This window comes from Rana temporaria, chromosome 11, assembly GCF_905171775.1.
Source record: "Rana temporaria chromosome 11, aRanTem1.1, whole genome shotgun sequence".
Lineage (NCBI taxonomy): Eukaryota > Metazoa > Chordata > Amphibia > Anura > Ranidae > Rana > Rana temporaria.
This window is the reverse complement of record NC_053499.1, coordinates 115,919,750-115,932,554: the sequence shown is the minus strand read 5'-3', so window position 1 is coordinate 115,932,554 and position 12,805 is coordinate 115,919,750. Positions and strand designations below refer to the sequence as shown.

Genomic DNA, 12,805 nt, shown 5'->3' with positions numbered 1-12,805 from the left:
ATGAGGGAGCTACGCCGATTCACGAACGTACTTGCGCCCGGCGCATAATATACGCGGTTTGCGTAAGTCGTACGTCAGGCGTAAAGTTATTCCCCATATATGAGGCGCAACTTATGCTAAGGTATGGACCAGGGAACACAGCCGTCGTATTTTACATCGTTTACGTAGTACGTGAATAGGGCTGGGCGTAGGTTACCTTCACGTCGTAGGCAGTGATCCATTGTATCTTAGGGAGTAGTTCCGACGTGATTCTGAGCACGCGCACTGGGATACGTCCACGGGACAGCGCATGCGCCGTTCGTTTTAAGTACTTGTATGGTACTCGGCCCATCATTTGCATGGGGTCACGCCTCATTAGCATGGCTCACGCCCACTTCCACCTATGATGGCTTACGCCGAGGGAACCCAACACAGTTTGGGAGGCAAGTGCTTTGTGAATTCGGTGCTTGCCTCTCTGCGCTATGTCGGCGTAGCGTATATTAGATGTGCTATGCCGGCATAAATATGCGCCAATGTATGTGAATCCGGGCCTATGTAGGGAGATTTGGTTAATCTCTGTGTATCATCTGAGGCTGTTCACTTTACTGAGTGTATGGGGGGGGGATGGGTTTACATCCACTTTAAAGATTCCCGTTTTTTGTTTTGTTTTTTAAACATGTCATACTTACCTCCACTGTGCAGTTCATTTTTCAGAGTGGCCCCGATCCACCTGTTCTGGGGTCCCACGGTGGCTCTCGCGGCTCCTCCCCGCATTAAATCGCCCCCTCTGGGAAGCGCTCTCCCGAGGGAGTTACCTTGCGGGTGTGCTCCCGAGTCATACACTCTGCATCCAGAGGCGCCCGGGGCATTGGATTTAAGTGACAGCAATGGGAGCCAATAGCTGCACTGCTATCAATCTATCCAATGCAGAGCTGAGAACCCATGGAGATAGCGAAGCGGGATAGCGCCCATGGAAATTCGGGGCTCAGGTAAGTAAAACGGAGGGGCCGAACACTGTGAGGTGTTTTTTTACCTTAATGTGTCATTTGGCCCCCCGTATCACCTGAAATACCTGGCTGATCCTGCCAGTTTCTACCCTCCCCTCTCTGTGCCGACTCCCTTGTAGCAGGGCTTTAGAATCCTGACACCGTAGTCTGTGCGTGTCTCCGTCATACGCAGCGCGCTCTCCTGTATACTCTTCCCCTCCCCTGCCTGACAGCTCCCTGGCCGCACCGCCCCCTTCTGTCCTGCTGCTCAAATTAATGTCTTGTATATTGAGAGCTGATCAGCACTGATTGACCGGCCGCTTCTCTCCTCTTACAGTCCGACAGATGCAGTGTACGGGCTCTCTCCTCCTCCCCTCCTGACTGACATCAGCAGGGAATCCCTGGCCCCGCCCACTGCTTGTGTCAGGAAGAGAGAGAAGAAAAGTGGCGGGTCAATCAGCATTGATCAGCGCTCAATATACAAGGTATATACAGCGTTATTTTCATATAGCACAGTCACAGGGGGCCATTACAGGAATAAAGAGAGGATTGTGAAAAGTGACAGTGGTGGGTTAACAACCACTTTAATTTGCATGGATTTCCCCTGACTTCTGATTTTGGCTATGAAACAGGAAGTGAAAGTAAATCTCCCCAAAAATAGTGCCTGCAATCCGACCTTAAACTGCTGCTCTATTGCAGGGGTTGACAAATTTGCTTGGAATCTAGGAGCCAGCTAAAAAAGTTAGGAGCCAGAAAACGTGCCCCGTCGCGACAAGCTTGCGCGCAGAAGTGAACACATACGTGAGCAGCGACCGCACATGTAAACGGTGTTCAGACCACACATGTGAGGTATCGCCGCGATTGGTAGAGCGAGAGCAATAATTCTAGCCCTAGACCTCCTCTAACTCAAAACATGCAACCTGTAGAGTTTTTTAAACGTTGCCTATGGAGATTTTAAAGGGTAAAAGTTTGACGCCATTCCACGAGCGGACGTAATTTTGAAGCGTGACATGTTGGGCATCAATTTACTCGGCGTAACATTATCTTTCATAATATTAAAAAAAATGGGGATAATTTTACTGTTTGTCTTATTTTTTTATTAAAAAAAGTGTAATTTTTTCCCCAAAAAAGTGCGCTTGCAAGACCGCTGCGCAAATACGGCATGACAGAAAGTATTGCAACGATCGCCATTTTATTCTCTAGGGTGTTAGGATAAAAAATATATATAATGTTTGGGGGTTCTAATTAGAGGGAAGAAGATGGCAGTGAAAATAGTGAAAAATTACATTAGAATTGCTGTTTAACTTGTAATGCTTAACTTGTAATACCAACGGCCACCACCAGATGGCGCCAGCTTACACATCTGGTGGTAATAACTTGTAATACCAACGGCTCACCACCAGATGGTGCCAGCTCACAAAAAAAAAATAAAAATTTTTTTTTTTTTGCCCCCCCTTCCAAGCCAAGTCGCCAGGACCCTATTTCTAGTCGCCATGGCGACCTGGCTCCCGGGATTTGTCGACCCCTGCTCTATTGTCTCCAGTATGAAAGTCCAAGGGCTTTCACACTGGAGCAGTGGGCTAGCAGGGCATCAGAAAAAGTCCTGCCAGCTTCTTCTTTGGAGCGCATTAGTAGCAGTGAACTCACCGCTGCTAATGCGCTCCTGCCCACTGAAATCAATGAGCACCCCCGCAGTGCATTGCCAGTGGTATTAACCCTTTCTCAGCCGCTAGTGGGGGTTAAAAGCGCCCCGCTAGTGGCCAAAATGCACCGCAAATCCGACGGTAAAACAGCAGCATTTTACCTCTATTTTACCGCCGACGCTATGGGCGTCGGCAGTGTGAAAGGGGTCCAAGGAAAGAGTTCCTTGGGAGCAGCTTGCATTGACTTCTATTAAAGTCAACGCTGAGGTCACACTGTGCATGGCAGCTTCAGAGTTGGGCGACTTTGAAGCCGCCCGATTTTAAACTGGGCCTAAATGTGCTGCATGTTTACATTACAGAAAAAAAACAATTATAAAACATATAAGCTTTATTCTATTACATATAAAAATCTAAAGATTAAAAATATCAGCATAGAGTTTGATAAATACAGGACTCAGTACTTTCAAACACCACATTACAATGTGTAACACAAGCTCAAGTAATGTTCACAAAAAACACATGCAGAATTGACGTGTTTCGCTTTTCAGTGCTTCATCAAAATCCATGCCAGTGATAAGGATCAGTACAGCCAAATAAAATAACATCAATAACCCCACTAGGGTAGACGAAAGCAATGTTACAAGGGCCACTGGAAATGGCACCCTGCTGTCCATGCTCCATCGTCCAATTACAACAGACGTAGTGGAGCGTGGACAGCGGGGTGCCTTTTCCAGTTGTTGATCCATTGGATTCCAGCTATAATCTGCAGGGTAATTTTCTCTGAACTCTGACCATTAAAATGTGTGGGCTCTATAGGTAAAAATATCATAGCTTTGATCTCTTAACAATTAACTGCTTGCCTGTGAAGCGACCCCTATAACATTGCTCTCGGTTACCCTAGTGGTTATTGATGCCATTATATTTGGCTGCACCTTTTTCTTATCGCTGGCATTGATTTTGATGAAGCACTGAAAAGCGAAACACGTCAATCCTGCATGCCTATTTTTTGTGAACATTACTTGAGATTGTGTTTTTTTAATCTTTAGATTTTATTATGTAATAGAATAAGGGCCCTTTCACACATGCGGACAGTATGTCCGTATTTCATCCATCCATTTTCGGATTAAATACGGACATACATTAATCTGTATGGGATAGCAGGTGTCGGCGGATGAACATCTACTGACACCCGATCTCATCAGTCCACGCTATGGTCCGATTCTGCAGATGGAGGAAAACCCGATTTTTCCATCCGTCTGCGGATCGGATAACACGGACAGACAGTCCGTGTTCATCCGATCCCCCCATAGAGGAGTGCGGGGACCACACTGTCATCTGCCGGCTCAGCGGGGATCAACAGAGCGATCCCCACTGAGCAAGCGGATATTTAAGGAACGGATCATCACGGGATCCAATAGTCCTAAAGCTTATATTTTTACAACAGTTTTTTTCTGTTATGTAAACATACAGCACATTTAAAGTCCCTTATCTCACTCCACACTTTCATACATAGTGTGAGTAGTTGAGTCTCTCTTCATTTGTTGCCTATAGTTCTACATTAAAGTGGACTTCCAGTCATTTGTTTGTTTATTAAAAGTCAGCAGCTACAAAAAGCGTAGCTGCTGACTTTTAATAAACAGCCACTTACCCGTCTCGTGGTCCAGTGGTGTACTCGCCACAGCCACGTTCTTCCCGTGTCCTGTCTTGGGGACGCCGGCATCTCTAATATGGGCAGCTTGCGGCTTCACAGCTGGGTGCCCACTGCGCATGCGCGAGCGGCGCTGCACTCTGACTGCCCCCGAATTCTTCTAGGATCTGTCCCAGAAGACTTTGAGAGGGAGAGCTTCTGCTTCCAGTCGCCTAGGCGACCAGGACAGAAGTGGGATCAGGTACCTGTCAAATTTGGGTACCTGCCCTCCCCTCCCCAAAAGCTCAGTTTCCCAAACAGGAGTAGGCCTTAAAGCAGAAGTTCTACTTTTGGGTAAAAGGGTAAAGGCTTTTAAAGCAGCACCTATTGATCATTTTGGGTACCGATGTTTGTTGCCATTTCACAGGTGTGCACAATTTTAAAATCTTGACATGTTTGATATTTGTTTACTCGGCCCAACATCATCTTTGACATTTCACCAAAACTTGGGTATTATATTGCGTTTTTTAGGCCATAAAATAAAACTGTATTTTTTTCCCTGAAAATGCACCAACATTGTGTGGCAAAAAAAAAAAAAATTGCAAGAGCCACCATTTATTTTTCCAGGGCCTTTGCCTTTATAAAATATATAATGTTTGGGGGTTCCAAGTAATTTTCTAGCAAGAAAATGAAGATGTGAACGTGTAAGCGAGAAATGTCAACATTGCCCCAGATGGCAAGCGATTAATGTAGGTAAGAGTGGGCACCTTGTGACATCGGCTCCCAGCCCTGCACAGGTAAAACCTAGGGTCACTTTGATTAACCACCTCGTGCCTGTGCTATAGCCGAATGACGGCCACAGGGCAGGCCTTAATTTCTGGTAGGCCGTCATGATGTCCTCCTGTGCATATGAGCTGCCTGCGCGCCCTGTGATCACAGAGTCTGAGACTGGGCTGAACACAGAGTCTGAGACTGGGCTGAACACAGAGTCTGAGACTGGGCTGAACACAGAGTCTGAGACTGGGCTGATCACAGATCGGAGTAATGGGCCTGGCAGCCGAGCATCGGGACAATGTCTCCCTGCCTGTGATTAGCGCAGCGCTGACTTCCTGTCGGGCTCTGCAGGTGGACTGTGTGAACACGCCTGAGCTCATCCTTAGTGATCATGTGATGTAAACAGAAGATCGCTAATCTTTTTTTTTTCCCTCATGCGGTCAGCGTGAGGATAAAAAAAAAAAAAAAGCAGATTGTCCCTCCTGGCAGAAGCCGGGCATCGGTCCCTCACACAGAGAGCCTGTTCTAACAATATGGGTCCCCTATCAGATAGTGCCCAGCCTGGACTGCGCAATTGGAGATCACGGAAATCTCCAAGACTGAACATCTGTTCCATCAGCTGTAGTTGGAGCATGCGCAGTTAACACTTAGGTCGCCCCCGCTGCTTATTAGACGGGAGACCCATCAAGATAGAACAGCGCTGCCCGCGCTCAAATACAGCAAGGGGGCAGATGTTTTTTTCCAAGGGGTGGGTGTATTATGCTTATCCACGCCGCTCGCTGATAGAGCAGCGCTGACCGCGTTCACTCAATACAGCAAGGGGCGGATGGTTTTTATCAACAGTGCGGATATGATTATAAGAGGCCACGCTCACTGAATAGAAAAAAAATTATGATGTCCAGCCTAAAAGGGGCGGGTGCTTTTCTGAAATGCGCGGCCAGCGCTGTTCTATCAGCAAGCGGTGAGGATAAGCATAATACACCCGCCCCTTAGAAAAAAAAACATCCGCTCCTTGCTGTATTTGAGCGCGGGCAGCGCTGTTCTATCAGCGAGCGGTGTGGATAAGCATAATACACCCGCCCCTTAGAAAAAAACATCCGCCCCTTGCTGTATTTGAGCGCGGGCAGCGCTGTTCTATCTTCATGGATCCCCTCCATCTAATAAGCATCGGGAGCGACCAACGTGTTAACTGCGCATGCTCCAACTACAGCTGATGGAACAGATGCTCATTCTCAGAGATTTCCGTGATCTCTGATTGCGCATGCGCAGTCCAGCCCGGGCACTATCTGATAATACTACCATAATAATAGGACACCACAACTGCCTCATCTGTGCCCACCAGTGCTGCCTATCAGTGTCCCCTACCAGTGCCACCATTAGTGCCAACCATCAGTACATCAATGAAGGAGAAAAATGTATTTTAAAATGTTATAACAAACTTTGAAACCGTTTTTTTTTTCAGTTAATTTTAGCAAATAATAAAAAAAAAACATCAGTAATTAAAATACCAGCAAAAGAAATCTATATTTGTGTGAATAAAGTGATACAATTTTAATTTGCGTACAGCATTGCACGGCCGCGCAATTGTGATCCAAAGTGTGCGAGAGCTGAAAATTGTCCTGGGCAGGAAGAGGGTTTAAGTGCCCAGTAGGCAAGTGGTAAAGTCCTGATAGATAAGCACCAAATATAAAACGACATTCCAATAACACAGCGCTGAAAACCATCCCCCCATCACCCTGCTTATGAATGGAACCATGTTGTCAGATCTCTAGCATAATATTACAAATCGTTGGCACTCCTGTCCTGCTAGGACGATACGATGCTTTGTATAGCACATGCTCCACGAGATCTCCTCCATCGCTCCATTCACAATACTCTCTCACTCACCTGCTGTTGTCCCAGATGAGGCTGCTAAAGTAAAGCCACATCCGGGTTACGCCGCTATTCAATCGGCGCCACGCCCCCATACCAAGCTCTACACTCCAACCAACCAGCGGCACCAGAGAGATCGTCCCAGTCAATGAAAGTAAAGGGGCGTGGTGTTCCGTAGCCATATAGGAGAAAGAGTATCTAGGGGGCGAGGCAGGTTGCGTTCAGCCAATGAGTGAGAGTTGCGTGAGACTGACAGTTTTTGCTACCTATTGTGGAATTGGAAATTTATAGACAGGATCCAATGAGCGTCTTTGTCAGTGTAGAGGGGAATTGGCTAGTAGTGAGCAGGAAGTGGCAGTACACTTGTGTGATACAATGGGACGAGACGATCTAATCCCTGATTGGATGACATTCAGTTATCTAAAGCATTGCGTATTATAATCATAGTTTTTATTCTATCAGAACATTTTTTCTTCACCCTTTGACTCGTATTGTGTCTCAGTGTTTCTGATCTCCAGCCAAAATTTGTGTTGTGAGCTGTGATAACACGGCATGCAGCTTTTTTTTTTATTTGGTACATTATGCAGACCATTTAAATGGGATGTTTTTTTGCAGCACCAATTATTGAAATGGGTCGGCAAACGCACGGCAACATTCAAAAAGTTGCGCAAGCATGACTTTTATAAATCACACTAGAGCTGCACGATTCTGGACAAAATAAGAATTTTTTTTTGCTTAGAATAAAGATCACGATTCTCGCGGCGTAAAATCTTTCACATTATACAAAAAAAAAATAAAAAAAAATGGGCTAACTTTAATGGTCAGTTTTTTCTTTAAATTCATTAAAGTATTTTTTTCCCAAAAAATTGCATTTGAAAGACTGCTGCATAAAATATTGCAACAACCACCATTTTTTTCTCTAGGGTCTCTACTAAAATATATTTATATATATATATATATATATATATATAATGTTTGGGGGTTCTAAGTAATTTTCTAGCAAAAAAATTGGGGCAGATCCACATAGAAATAGATGGGCGCAGCGTATGTGAGATACGCTACGCCGCTGTAACTTACTTTTGCCCAGTTCGAATCCCCAAAGAATTCGCGCCGTAAGTTACGGCGGCGTAGTCTATCTCTGGCGGCGGAATTCAAATTGGCGATTAGGGGGCGTGTTTCATTTAAAGCACGTCCCCGCGCCGAATGAACTGCGCATGCTCCGTTTCAAAATTTCCCGCCGTGCATTGCGCTAAATGACGTCGCATTTTTTTTACTTAGACGTGAATTACATCCATCCCGATTCACGGACGACTTACGCAAAAAAAAATCAAATTAAACGCGGGAACGACGGCCATACTTAACATCGCAAATCTAACTATACGCCGCAAAACAGCAGCTTTAACTATACGCCGGAAAAAGCAGACTAGAGACGACGTAAAAGAATGCGACGGCCGCGCGTACGTTCGTGAATCGTCGGAAATAGCTAATTTGCATACCCGACGCGGAAAACGACGCAAACTCCACCCAGCGAACGCCGAAGTATTGCATCTACGATCCGAAGGCGTACGAAGCCGTACGCCTGTCGGATCTTACCCAGATGCCGTTGTATCTTGGTTTGAGGATTCAAACTAAAGATACGACGCGGGTAATTTGAAAGTACGCCGGCGTATCAGTAGATACGCCGGCGTACTCGCTCTGTGGATCTGCCCCAATGATTTTAACTTAAAAAAAAAAATGTCAAAAAAAGGATTAGTGTTTAAACTTTCCTAATTTACAAACAGAAGTCTATTCCTTTGATGTAAAAGACAAATTGATACAATGTTTAGACTAAGACCTCTTTCACACTGAAGCGTTTTTACAGCGGTTTAGCGTTAAAAATAGCGCGATTATAACGCTCATACAACGCTCTCCATGCATCTCAATGGACCCTTTTAAAATGAGTCCTGCAAGCAGCATCTTTGGAGCAGCTTTTGGGCACTGAAAAAAAAGCGCCAAAAACGCCCCTCTCCATTGAAATGAATTGAAAGCGCTGTAAAAACGCCTTACCCTTTCATACTGAAGCACTGCAAAAACGCCCTAAAACGTTAGGGTCTTAGCGGTGCTTTACCAGCACATTGGGATTGCAGATGAGGCTTCGCTCGAATAACGCTCGAAAAACGCCCCAGTGTGAAAGAGACCTTAACGTTCCACTGCTAAAGAATGTTCTGATTCTTGGCAGACTGCTCTGATTTTTTCTTCCTTTCTTGAGCAGAGAGAATTCTCTGCATAGAAAGATCGTGAAATACTGTGTCACGATTGCAACGGTGAAAAAATCGCGATAATGATTGCAGCTCTAAATCACGCCACACCCAACCACATGGTTCGTAAAAATGAATGGTACGCATGCATGTCTTGTAAGTGCGGTGTGTTCATGTGCAGTGTGGGAAATGCACCGTTCCTGCACCAGGTTCTAATGTGAACCAGCTCTAATGCCGCGTACACACGACTGTTTTTATTGTCATGGAAAAAAACAACGTTTTTGTCGACGTGATTCTTGTCAAGCCTGCCTTGCATACACACGATCGTGAAAAAAAATGCTTGAGCAAAGCGCGGTGATGTACAACACGTACAACGGCACTATAAAGGGGAAGTTCCATTCGAAAGGCGCCACCCTTTGGGCTGATTATGCAAGTTTCCCTTCTCATAACTTGCTTCTGAGCATGCACGTTTTTTTCCCCATCGTTAAAGCCTACACACGACCGTTTTTCACGATGTGAAAAACGTTGAGAAAAAATCTTCGGGCCGCATCTTTGGAGTGGTGTTTACCGCTCCTCCACCGCTCCTTCCCATTGAAAGCAATGGGAAACCGCGGCTATACCGCCGGCAATGCGCCTCTGCCGAGGCACATTGCCGGCGGGTATTAACCCTTTTTCAGACGCTAGCGGTGGGTAAAACAGCACCGCTAGCAGCCGAATACCGCCGCAATTCCGACGGTAAAGCGGCTCTAAAAATAGCGCCGCTTTACCGCCACCGCACCTCCCGCCCCAATGTGAAATGGGCCTAAGTGAGTTTAATTACCACCTTAAAGTCTAATAGCTGGATTCAGAAAGCCCACCCTAACTTTGCGGCGGCGTAGTGTATCATGTTTACACTATGCCGCCGTAAGTTAGCGAGGCAAGTACATGATTCACAAAGTACTTGCCCGCTAAGTTACGGCGGCGTAGCGTAAATCGGGCGGGCGTAATGGCGCCTAATTCAAATTTAGCTGAGGGGGCGTGTTTTATGGCAATGGGGGTGACCTTACGTGATTGACGTATTTTACAAACGGCGCATGCGGCGTCCGCCTACATATCCCAGTGTGCATTGCGGCAAAGTACGCCGCACAGTCCTATTGGTTTCGACGTGGACGTAAATGACGTTAATCCCTATTCACGGACGACTTATGCAAACGAAGTAAAATTTTCGAATTTCAACGCGGGAACGACGGCCATACTTAACATTACTATTCCAGCTATTCGATGGAATAACTTTAGGCCTGATAATGCGTTACGTAAACGGCGTATCTGTACTGCGTCGGCCGGGCTTACGTTCGTGAATAGGCATATCTAGTGATTTACATATTCTACGCCGACCGCAATGGAAGCGCCACCTAGCGGTCAGCCTAAAAATTACACTTTAGAATACGACGGTGTAAGACACTTACGCCGCTCGTATCTGAGCCTAATTTAAGCGTATCTGGTTTCCAGAATACGCTTAAATTAGCGCCGGTGCAAATTCAGACTTAGGCCGGCGTATCTACTGATGCGCCGGCCTAAGTCTTTCTGAATCCACCTAAATGTAAAGTTCCACACATTACTTTTACCTATAGGTAAGCCTATAATAAGGCTTACCTATAGGTAGTGTAAATAACTCCTAAATGGGCATCGTTTAAGAGATATTTACATTACAGGCAGCAAGTGACATCACTGGCGCACATGCTCTGAAGAAACGGCCAGCCGAGCCCTGTGCCGTAATTGGTGACGTCATCGCGGCTGCAGCCAGTCACAGACCTGGAGTCCGCAAAGCCGGAAGCAAGTTGGGCGAAGATGGGAGCCCACTGCAGCTCTGAGATCTCGGCATGGGAGAGTTTCCCTTAAAGGTAAGTTTAACATAATGTGCTAGTATGCAATGCATACTAGCACATTATGCCTTTACATTGCAGGGTTTAAAAGAAAAAGTCCAGCCGTTGTGCTTTAATCAGCCAGAGAACCTGTGTAATTGATGTATGTTTGGGTTTAAAAAGATGAGGTGGCAACCCTATTGCACAGCTATTCATGCCAATTGCAGGCTGCATGCTTCACCAGGGCTATCTCTACAATTATTACACTGAACTTACTCAGCTAGTCCGTGTGCAAAAGCCCTAATTGCTTGCTGTTGTGTGCAAAAGCACTAATTGCTTGCTGTTGATAATACACTTAACTTTGTAAAATGCAGTAAAGCCTCATGGTTCCTGATCTATACACAGAAAAGCTGGCTAGGCTTCGACAATATGGCGCCTCTATTGAAGACACAAAAATACCAAATATCCTTCCCTCACAATCTGAGTCACATCCTCCTGTGACATCCCATGACCAATCAACACTCTGATATGAGATACCATGAATCAGAGGCGCGGCGCTAGAGGTTTGAATGATGGATGGATCGTCCTATCGGAGTTAAGTGTGCGAGCCCCGCCTCCGTACACCTTTCCTAGAGAGCGAGTGAGCCGCGTTCTCATGCTGGTTTCCGGTCCCCTCAGCGCTGGCTCTCTGTGGCATATGCCGGTGAAGGTCGGAGAGGTGTCAGCCTAAGTTTGGATAGGGAAGCGGCGGGGGGTCCTACTCAAGACCCGGGCTTTTAGAACTAAGGTAGGTCACGTTTAGGAAAAATGTTTTCTTTTACAGCGCAGAATCGAGTCCATTACATGAAAAGCAGTCTACAGACTGATAATGTACCAACTGTATGTAATGCTAAGAAGATATGTCACCGCATCAAAGTTCCACAGGTAAAGATGATGGAAACACCCAATGAAATATATTTAGGTGCATGTTTAATTCGGGGTTGGTTCGCCTTTATACTCACCTATGCATTCTAGCTTCTTTTTGTATACTAAATAGCAGATCTCAGGTAGTGATCTTCAGTCTCCCACCTCAACAAACAAAGTCAGCAGCTGCTGATTTTTTTTTAATAAAAGGACACTTACCTGTCCAGGGAACCAGCGCTTTCCTAGTCTGGGACAGTTCACCACTGGTCTTGGGGTCCCTGGTGGCTAGGGTTGCCACCTCATCCCTTTAAACCCAAACAAATTACACAGGTTCTGGGGCTAATTTAATGCAGATAAGGCACCAAGTGAGTTTATTTACCTCCTTAACCACTACCGGACGGCCGTACGACTTTATACGGCCGTGGGGTGGTTCTGAATCTCTAACAGGCCGTAAAAACACGGCCTGCGCGCGCTCGCCGCATCGCTGAGATGCCGATGCGCGTGCCTGGCGGCCGTGATGTCCGCCAGGGACTCGGGATCGGCGGCTACAGGGACAAGACGTGGAGCTCTGTGTGTAAACACAGAGATCCATGTCCTGTCAGGGGACAGAGGAGACCGATCTGTGTCCCTTGTACATAGGGACACAGATCGGTCACCTCCCCCAGTCACCCCCCCTCCACCTACAGTTAGAACACAATTTAGGGTACACATTTAACTCCTTCCTCACCCCCTAGTGTTAACCCCTTCAATGCCAGTCACATTTATACAGTAATTAGTGCATATTTATAGCACTGATCGCTGTATAAATGTGAATGGCGCCAAAAATGTGTCAAAAGTGTCCGATGTGTCCGCCATAATGTCGAAAAAAATGCTGATCGCCGCCATTAGTAGTAAAAAAAATATAATAATAATTCTGTCCCCTATTTTGTAAGCGCAATAACTT

The 12,805-nt window shown here is 46.1% G+C and overlaps 2 protein-coding genes across 2 annotated transcripts in view; one reads left to right on the top strand and one right to left on the bottom strand.

Moving 5' to 3' along the window:
• DPP3 (dipeptidyl peptidase 3) overlaps positions 1-6,993 on the bottom strand; it is an 80,953-nt gene extending 73,960 nt beyond the window's left edge. Inside the window, exon 1 of the mRNA XM_040328888.1 lies at positions 6,897-6,993. The gene's annotated coding sequence lies outside the window, so the exon portion shown is untranslated. The remainder of the gene's footprint in view (positions 1-6,896) is intronic.
• Positions 6,994-11,599: 4,606 nt separating this feature from the next.
• Positions 11,600-12,805, top strand: part of MRPL11 (mitochondrial ribosomal protein L11) — a 40,819-nt gene continuing 39,613 nt past the window's right edge. The window contains exon 1 of the mRNA XM_040328887.1: positions 11,600-11,746. The gene's annotated coding sequence lies outside the window, so the exon portion shown is untranslated. The remainder of the gene's footprint in view (positions 11,747-12,805) is intronic.